The sequence below is a fragment of the Macaca fascicularis genome, chromosome 2 (genome assembly GCF_037993035.2).
Source record: "Macaca fascicularis isolate 582-1 chromosome 2, T2T-MFA8v1.1".
Lineage (NCBI taxonomy): Eukaryota > Metazoa > Chordata > Mammalia > Primates > Cercopithecidae > Macaca > Macaca fascicularis.
The window spans coordinates 195177008-195186207 of record NC_088376.1 but is presented as its reverse complement, the minus strand read 5'-3'; positions in this window follow the sequence as shown (position 1 = coordinate 195186207).

Sequence of the window (9200 nt, the reverse complement as noted above, 5' to 3'; positions counted from 1 at the left end):
TATAACCACTTCTATGAAAAAATCTAGAAAATCTAGAACAAATGGATAAATTCCTAGATACATACACCCTCCCAAGACTAAACCAGGAAGAATTCGAATCCATTAATAGACCAATAAGAAGTTCTGAAATTAAGGCAGTAATTAATAGCCTACCAACAAAAAATTTCCGGGACCAGATGAAGTCACAGCCGAATTCTACCAGCGGTACAAAGAGGAGCTGGTACCATAACTTCTGAAACTATTCCAAACAATAGAAAAGAGGGACTCCTCCCTAACTCATTTTATGAGGCCAGCATCATTCTGATACTAAAACCTGGCAGAGAAAGAACAAAAAGAGAAAATTTTAGGACAATATCCCTGATGAACATCAATGTGAAAATCCTCAATAAAATACTGGCAAACCGAATCTGGCAGCACATCAAAAAAGCTTATCCACCACGATCAAGTGGGCTTCATTCCTGGGATGCAAGGCTGGTTCAACATACGCAAATCAATTTACCTAAACAGAACCAATGACACACATAAACAGAACGAATGACAAATACTACTTAGTTTTAAAGGTCATTTGTGTGCTCACAAAATGCAAGTTTAAAAGGTTAGATTCCATCAAGCTTTAAATGGAAAAATCAAAGCTTCTATTAGCTTTATTCAATGTTGCTTCCATTCTTCCATCTCATTAGAAAAGGCTTCATGAAATTTCTGCTGAGTTTCTTTCAATAAAAATTGCCCAAGGCAAAGTACCAGAGAAATAGTTAAAATTTATTCATAATTTAAAGAAAAATAAGTTTATCTGTGTATAACTTTAATCCATTAAGGAAAGTTTATTGTAATCAATATTCCTTTAAAAACCTGTAGCCTAAAATAAACATTTAAGAGTTATTAACTTCAGGTTAGTCTAAAATGCTATGATAGTCAAGCATTGTTCTTTAGTCTAAAATGCTATGATAGTCAAGATTTTTTCATTTTAAAATGTTTTCAAGTTAAAAGTACTGATTTTGTCTTTTTTCATAAAATACTTTCTGTTGGACCTACCAATACAAGGTTAGTTGTCTTGTCCTGTGCTGCACACAGCAAAAAATAAGTCAAAACAGCGTTTTGACTTCTAAGTGTTTTTCCTTTTGCTTTGAATTGAAGATTGTCCTGTAATGAAGGCAGTCTTAATTTCTGTGATATATGTGTGTGGTTTCAGAAGGCCCAAACTATGTTAGTTGTGAAGATGACAAGACCAATTTCATCTCACCTGTCAACAATAACATCTATGTTCGTGGCTTTATTACAATTAAGAATGGGGTGAGATTCTCTAAAGTAAAGAACTTGAAATACTGTTGGGAACTCAAATGATTCAGAGTAACAGCCACATAGGACACTAGCAAGAAGCATTTGTAATATTATTGCCTAGGATACCTCTTTTTTTCACTTTACCTGTTTGCAAAAAAATGTGATGAAAAATGGTCTCAAAGGACAAAGTAGGATTTTAAGTCTCCACCAAAGCAGAAACAGCAGAAAATAATAATGTGTCATGCACCCAAGTGAATTTAAGAAGATCGAAGAGAATGGTTAGTTGTCTTGCCCTGTGCTGCACACAGCATAAAATAAAAACTGCAACTTTCAACAAAGCACTGCATGGACAAATCTACAAAGATGTAAGACGTCTCAAGACTAGAAAACAGCAATCTCAAACATTATCTTCAGTGAGTATGTTTGAGAGTAAATGTCATTCACCTATATAGATGTGAGACAGATGATCATTTTAGTCTCTTTGTGCATTTAGGTGTTACAGCCATTAGAAAAGATTAGCCTATAGGTACACTGTCCTAAAATGTGAAACTAATATTAACTAGGATTCAATATTGTGTAAAGTCAGATTCCATATAAACTTTAAAGCAGTTTTTTCCAATTCTGTGAAGAAAGTCATTGGTAGCTTAATGCGGATGGCATTGAATCTATCAATTACCTTGGGCAGTATGGCCATTTTCACAATATTGATTCTTCCTATCCATGAGCGTGGGATGTTCTTCCATTTGTTTGTGTCCTCTTTTATTTCACTGAGCAGTGGCTTGTAATTCTCCTTGAAGAGGTCCTTTACATCCCTTATAAGTTGGATTCCTAGGTATTTTACTCTCTTTGAAGCTATTGTGAGTGGGAGTTCAGTCATGATTTGGCTCTCTGTTTGTCTGTTCCTGGTGTATAAGAATGCTTGTGATTTTTGCACATTCATTTTGTATTCTGAGACTTTGCTGAAGTTGCTTATCAGGTTAAGGAGATTTTGGGTTGAGACAATGGGATTTTCTAAAAGTACAATCATGTCATCTGCAAACAGGGACAATTTGACTTCTTCTTTTCCTAACTGAATACCCTTTATTTCCTTCTCTTGCCTGATTGCCCTGGTCAGAACTTCCAACACTATGTTGAATAGGAGTGGTGAGAGAGGGCATCCCTGTCTTGTGCCAGTTTTCAAAGGGAATGCTTCTGGTTTTTGCCCATTCAGTATGATGTTGGCTGTAGGTTTGTCATAAATGGCTCTTATTATTTTTAGATACGTTCCATCAATACCGAATTTATTGAGAGTTTTTAGCATGAAGGGCTGTTGAATTTTGTCAAAGGCCTTTTCTGCCTCTATTGAGATAATCATGTGGTTTTTGTCTTTGGTTCTGTTTATATGCTGGATTATGTTTATTGATTTGTGTATGTTGTACCAGCCTTGCATCCCAGGGATGAAGCCCACTTGATTATGGTGGATAAGCTTTTTGATGTGTTGCTGGATTCGGTTTGCCAGTATTTTATTGAGGATTTTTGCGTTGATGTTTATCAGGGATATGGGTCTAAAATTCTCTTTTTCTGTTGTACATCTGTCAGGCTTTAAGAATGGGGTAAATAAATTTAGCTCAACAGCCACCCTCTTTCCCTTTAATCACAATAGAAAACAAGGTGACTTACATATAAGGAGTAAAAATTTGTTTCTTTCAAATTTGTAATTCTGGGAAATGGTGGTTTGGATAGAAATATAAGCTTCCATCGTTGTCCTTTATTATTTGTACGACTTTCTTTGATAAAGACAGCTTAAAAAGCAAACTGAAGGATAATATCAGAGAGCATAGTTCAACTAAATGGTATTTTATTCAATGATCTGTTCATAAAATATGTCTAATTTTTATGACTATATAATAAAATATCTGACAAAAACAAATGGAATGTGAAATGAGTTTATCCACATTTCTATAGATTTTTACCCAGAGCTTCAGAGAAATGTGAGGTGTAAAATAGGATTCAGGAAACACACAGAAGGCTCTTCACTTGCATATATTCTCTTCTACAGTTGTAACAGTGACCTCTCTATTTTCCTAAATTCTAAGTTTATCACACCCTTTTTGTCCTGAGGAAAGTATTTATAGTTTTCTCAACCTGTCAGGTTTACCTTACTCCTGAGACAGGCTTAGACCTATTAGTTACATGACTTGATACTCTTTTATTGTGTGTTTTAACTGTGAAAAGAAGTTTGAATTTTCAAAGCAGCCACATTCAAAATGAATTTGAAATGTGATCATTTTTATTCAAGGTTTGTAATGTCCAGGCACTTGTCACTTTTACAGTCACACATAGACAAGTAGGCGTGGCTGCTGCCAAAGTCAGAATTAAAACAAAACTGAAGTAAAATTTTCTATTGTATTTTTTCATTTTATGAAACCTACACATTGTGTTTCTTCTTCTTTTACGTGTCATTCACCTATTCTTTAAATGTCAAAGGAAATAAACATCCCTGAAATTATCAATGTCACTATTGCTTTATGCCTTTCCAAGATCAGAACAAAAGGAATCTTGTGAACATTCTGGTTTAGATAACAATAATTTAAATTTGTAATATAACAAATATGTTAAAGGAAACAAAGAAAACTTGGAAACATCTCAAAATACAGAACGTTGCAAATACACAGTGAACATGAAATGACTAACAATCTCATGACAAAATTGGGTCAGAATTCAAAGTACCTTAAAATAAAAACTATCAAAGTCCACTGATGTTTTAAATAATACCAGATATTCAAAATTAAAATATATTTGCTTTCTTCATGGCTTCTTTGCTTACAGGATAAAATGAATAACTGAACTATGCAATTAATTGCTAACTGATTCACTGCAGGTCAGAAAACTTTCACAAAACAGAGCAAAATGAATGCATATGGTAGAATTCATACACCCCCCCCACACACCCTACACACATATACATATAAATCAGATATTTTTGTTCCCTTTTCCATGTTCCTTCCATAGTATAAAAGGGCTCTACTGTTTCTGATCTCTGGTCCTTGCTCCCCTAACCAATTCCATGGGATGAGACTTTTTGTTGTTGTATCATCAAGATTTAGTCTTTATCTTTTACATTTCCCCATGCAGATTTAATATTTGATGGCAGTACTCAATAAGTTTCCAGGGTGGGAGCAGAAATTGAAGAAGTAGAACTAGAACCATGTATGATTTCATGTAGAGGGACTGCCTTACTAGTAACAAAAGTTGGGAAAGGCAGCAAGCAATAATAAGTCTAAATACTGAAAGCATTTTGGGAGTGATTGCCTAGAGTAGGAAAAGTATATTTGTCTGCTCAGGCTGCAATAACAAAATACCACAGGCCAGGTGAGGTGGTTCGTGCCTACAGTCCCAGCATTCTGGGAGGCCGTGATGTATCGATAGCTTGAGCTCAGGTGTTGGAGACCGTGATGTATCGATAGCTTGAGCTCAGGTGGCCAACATGGCAAAAATCTGCCTCTTCAGGAAAAAAAAAAAAAAAAATAGGTAGGTGTGGTAGAGTTGGAGTATGCCTGTGGTCTCAGCTACTCAGCAGACTGAGGAGGGAGGATCACTTGAGCCCTGAAGTTTGAGGCTGTCCTAGACAACAGAGTGAGACCTTGTCTCAAAACCAAACAAGAAAAAAACAACCAAGACTACATGGCTTACACAACAGAAATTTATTTTCTCATAGTTCTTAATGCTGGAAAGTCGATGATCAAGGTTTGGCATGGTTTGGTTCCTTGTGAAGACTCTCTTCCTGGATGGTAAATGAGCACTTTTTCCTCGTATGGCTTTTCCTATGTAAGTGTCTCTAGAGAGAGCACAAGCTCTTTAGTGTCTCTTCTGATAAGTACACCAAGATGGGGAAAGAGACTAAAGTAACCGTGTAATGCTGAGTTTCAGAATGACTCTCAGAGCAGAGAGGAAATAGCATTGTTTATTGTTAAAGAGATTTGTCTTCATTCAAAGACTTGACCTTAATAATCAAAATACACGAGGTACTATTGTCTAGCATCAAAATAATGCAATATTAAGCCCCTAGAATGATCTAATTTCAATATTTTTGTAGAAATTATGTGGGTGTCAGCAATTTGCTTTATCAAAAAATTAAAATTAGGGATTTCACAGAACATCCTAGATGAATTAATCATAACTCTTTGAGGAGAACTTGAATTCTCAAATTCTTGAACATGGTTAAATGAAGGATGCTGGAAATTTCTAGGTGATGTTTCAAGTATGTAAAAACCCTTAGCAAATCAGAAATGATGGTTGGCTTGGAGAGACACCAAACTGGGTGCCCTGTATGAACGTGAGTTGTTTCTTAAAAAAAAAAAAGTGCTTTATGTCTTTAAAAAAAAAAAAAAAAAGGATACATGTGCAAAGCATGCAGGTTTGTTACATAGATGTACGTGTGCCATGGTGGTTGGCTGCACCTCTTGACCCGTCCTCTGAGTTCCTTCCCCTCACCCACACCCTCCAACAGGTCCTGTTGTGTGTTGTTTTCCTCTCTGCGCCCATGTGTTCTCAATGTTAAACTCCCACTTATGAGTGAGAACATGTAGTATTTGGTTTTCTGTTCCTGTGTTAGTTTGCTGAGGATGATGGCTTCCAGCTTCATCCATGTCTCTGCAAAGGACGTAATCTCATTCCTTTTATGTCTGCATAGTATTCCATCCGGTATATGTACCACATTTTCTTTATCCAGTCTATCCTTGATGGGCATTTGGGTTGGTTCCATGTCTCTGCTATTGTAAACAATGCTGCAATAAACATACGTGTGCATGTGTCTTTATAGTAGAATGATTTATTTTCGTTTGGGTATATACCCAGTAAGGGGATTGCTGGGTCAAATGGTATTTCTCTTTCCAGATCCTTGAGGAATCGCCGTACTGTCTTCCACAATGGCTGAAGTAATTTACATTCCCACCAACGTGTAAAAGCATTCCTATTTCTTCACAGCCTTGCCAGCATCTATTGTTTCCTGACTTTTCAATAACTGCCATTCTGATTGCCATGAGATGGTATCTCATGGTTTTGATTTGCATTTCTTTGATGATCAGTGATGATGAGCTTTTTATTCATATGTTTTTGGCTGCATAAATATCTTTTGAGAAGTGTCTGTTCATATCCTTTGCCAACTTTTTTATTTATTTATTTTTCTTGTAACTATGTTTAAGTTCCTTGTTAATTCTGGATATTATACCTTTGTCAGATGGGTCTGCAAACATTTTCTCCCATTCCATAGGTTGTCTGTTCACCTTGATGATAGTTTCTCTTGCTGTACAGAAGCTCTTTAGTTTAATTAGATCCCATTTGTCAATTTTGTCTTCCGTTACAATTGCTTTTTTTTGTTTGTTTTTATCATGAAGTCTTTGCCCACGCCTATGTCTTGAATGGTATTGTCTAGGTTTTCTTCTAGGATTTTTATGGTTTTGGGTTTTACATTTAAGTCTTTAATCCACTTCAAGTTAATTTTTGTATAAGGTTCAAGGAAGGGATCTGGTTTTAGTTTTCTGCATCCCTTCTAAAACCAGTATAAGACAAGGATGCCCCCTCTCTCCACTCCTATTCAACATAGTATTGGAATTCTGGCCAGGGCAATCAGGCAAGGGAAAGAAATAAAGGGTATTCAAGAAGGAAGGGTGGAGGTCAAGTTGTCTCTGTCTGCAGATGATATGATTTTATATTTAGAAAACCCCATCATCTCAGCCCCAAAACTGCTGGAACTGGTAAGAAACTTCAGCAGTCTCAGGATACAAAATCAATGTGCAAAAATCACAAGCATTCTTTTACACAAGCAATAGGCAAGCAGACATCAAATCATGAATGAATTCCCATTCACAATTGCTACGAAGAGAAAAAAAAAATGCCAAGAAATATAGCTAACAAGGGATGCGAAGGATCTCTTCAAGGAGCACTACAAACCACTGCTCAAGGAAATAAGGGAGGACACAAACAAATGGAAACACATTCCATCATCATGGATAGGAAGAATCAATATGAAGAAAATGGCCATACTGCCTAAAGTAATGTATGGATTCAATTCTATTCCTATCAAACTCCCACTGACATTCTACACAGAATTAGAGAAAAAAAAAAAAAAAACTATTTTAAATTTCATATGGAATCAAGTCCCCATATAGACAAGACAATCCTAAGCAAAAAGAGCAAACCTGGAGGCATGCATACTGCCTGACTTCAAACCATACTACAAGGCTACAGTAACTGAAACAGCATGGTACTGGTACCAAACCAGACATATAGGCCAATGGAGCAGAACAGTGACCTCAGGAATAACACTACACATCTACAACCATCTGATCTTCAACAAACCTGACAAAAACCGGGAATGGAGAAAGGATCTCTTATTCAGTAATTGGTGCTGTGCTGTTTCTTAAACCCAGGAAAAAAATTAAATTTACATCAAAATAGAACAAACCTTTCTGTATAACTTTCTGGAATTCAATTACTCTTGATGTGTATGCATAGGTCTCAAAGTAAGAGTCAGTATTCTGGGTCTATCTTAAAGCAGTCACTAATTGGGAATCAAAAGGCACATCACTTTTCCTTATTTTTAAGTCAAGATCTTGGTGTTACTGCTAATAATTTCCTGCTGTTACTTTACTTTCTGTTACTTTATTGTAAGCAGAAACATTAACATACACACAACGTATATGCTCACATACATGAAACTGACACAAAGCATATTTAAAGTTTTATTTAAACTACCACAAAACATTCACATACATTGGATCCCCCAGAACACTGAAAGACATAAGAGATTCTTATTAAGATGTTTTCATAGTGCCAACACTGCGAGGAAAAATTGTAATAGCTTTTAATTCTGTCATTTTAATGAGCTATGGTACCCTTTTTAGTTTGTGTTTTGTATGTATGCTTGTTTGTGTATGCATGTGTTTGTATATCATTTGTGTATGTTTGTATGTGTTTTGAATACCAGAGATTTTAGCATATTTTTGTTTTTGCCTCCAACTATGTAACTATTCATCAACTATCTGAGGTGGAGAAATGTAAAATAATGTGTAGAGTTAAAAATAATAAAAACATCTTCGAGATGTATTAGCTAAAATTTATGCTCTTTGTTACATGTGTACATACTTTCCATTAAACATAACGAGTTCTGAAATTGCCATCATCTTGTATTTGAAGCTTATGTTGTGGTGTTTCCTGTGTTGGACTTACCAACGTGAGCACTAACTGGGTAGATACTGCCTGAATAAAAGCTAACAGAATTACAACTTTCATTATAGGTATGCTGTGCTATCAATTTTGTGTGTCATTGTAATCAGAGCTATTTCTCATAAACAAATACTGAATATAAAGTCACTTCAACATTTAAACAATTGCTTTTATTCTTTAGATCATATACATTAAAATAAAAGAATATTCAAAAATTGTACTTTGCTTCTGAAACATTTAAAAGTGATTAAATATTTAACTCAATGATAGATGTTTAAATGTCAGTATGACAGTACTCCATCCACATGTCCACAGGATTAATGAAGAAAAAAGGCTCTCTTTTAGAACTTGGACACATTTTTAAAGTTATTTTTCTGTATCTTAAATATAAATGAATACACAATGCTGGCAAAATGGAAACAGAGACAGGAAGGAAGGAAGAAGAGAAGAAGGGAAGGAAGGGGTGGAGAGAGTGAGGGAGGAAAAGAGAACAAGAATGAAGAGGAAAGAAAGAATATGGGGAATGAAGGAGAGCAGGCCTGAATGTAATCAGTTAGTTGATATCCCATGAGATGTCAGCTACATGTGACAACTCTACAACTCCAAATACACAGCTACACAGAGTAATACATACAAAGATTTAAGACATTTCTCCAAAATTGATGGTTCATTTTATAAATATGTAGTCATTAAGAAAACTACTATTTGCATTTTTA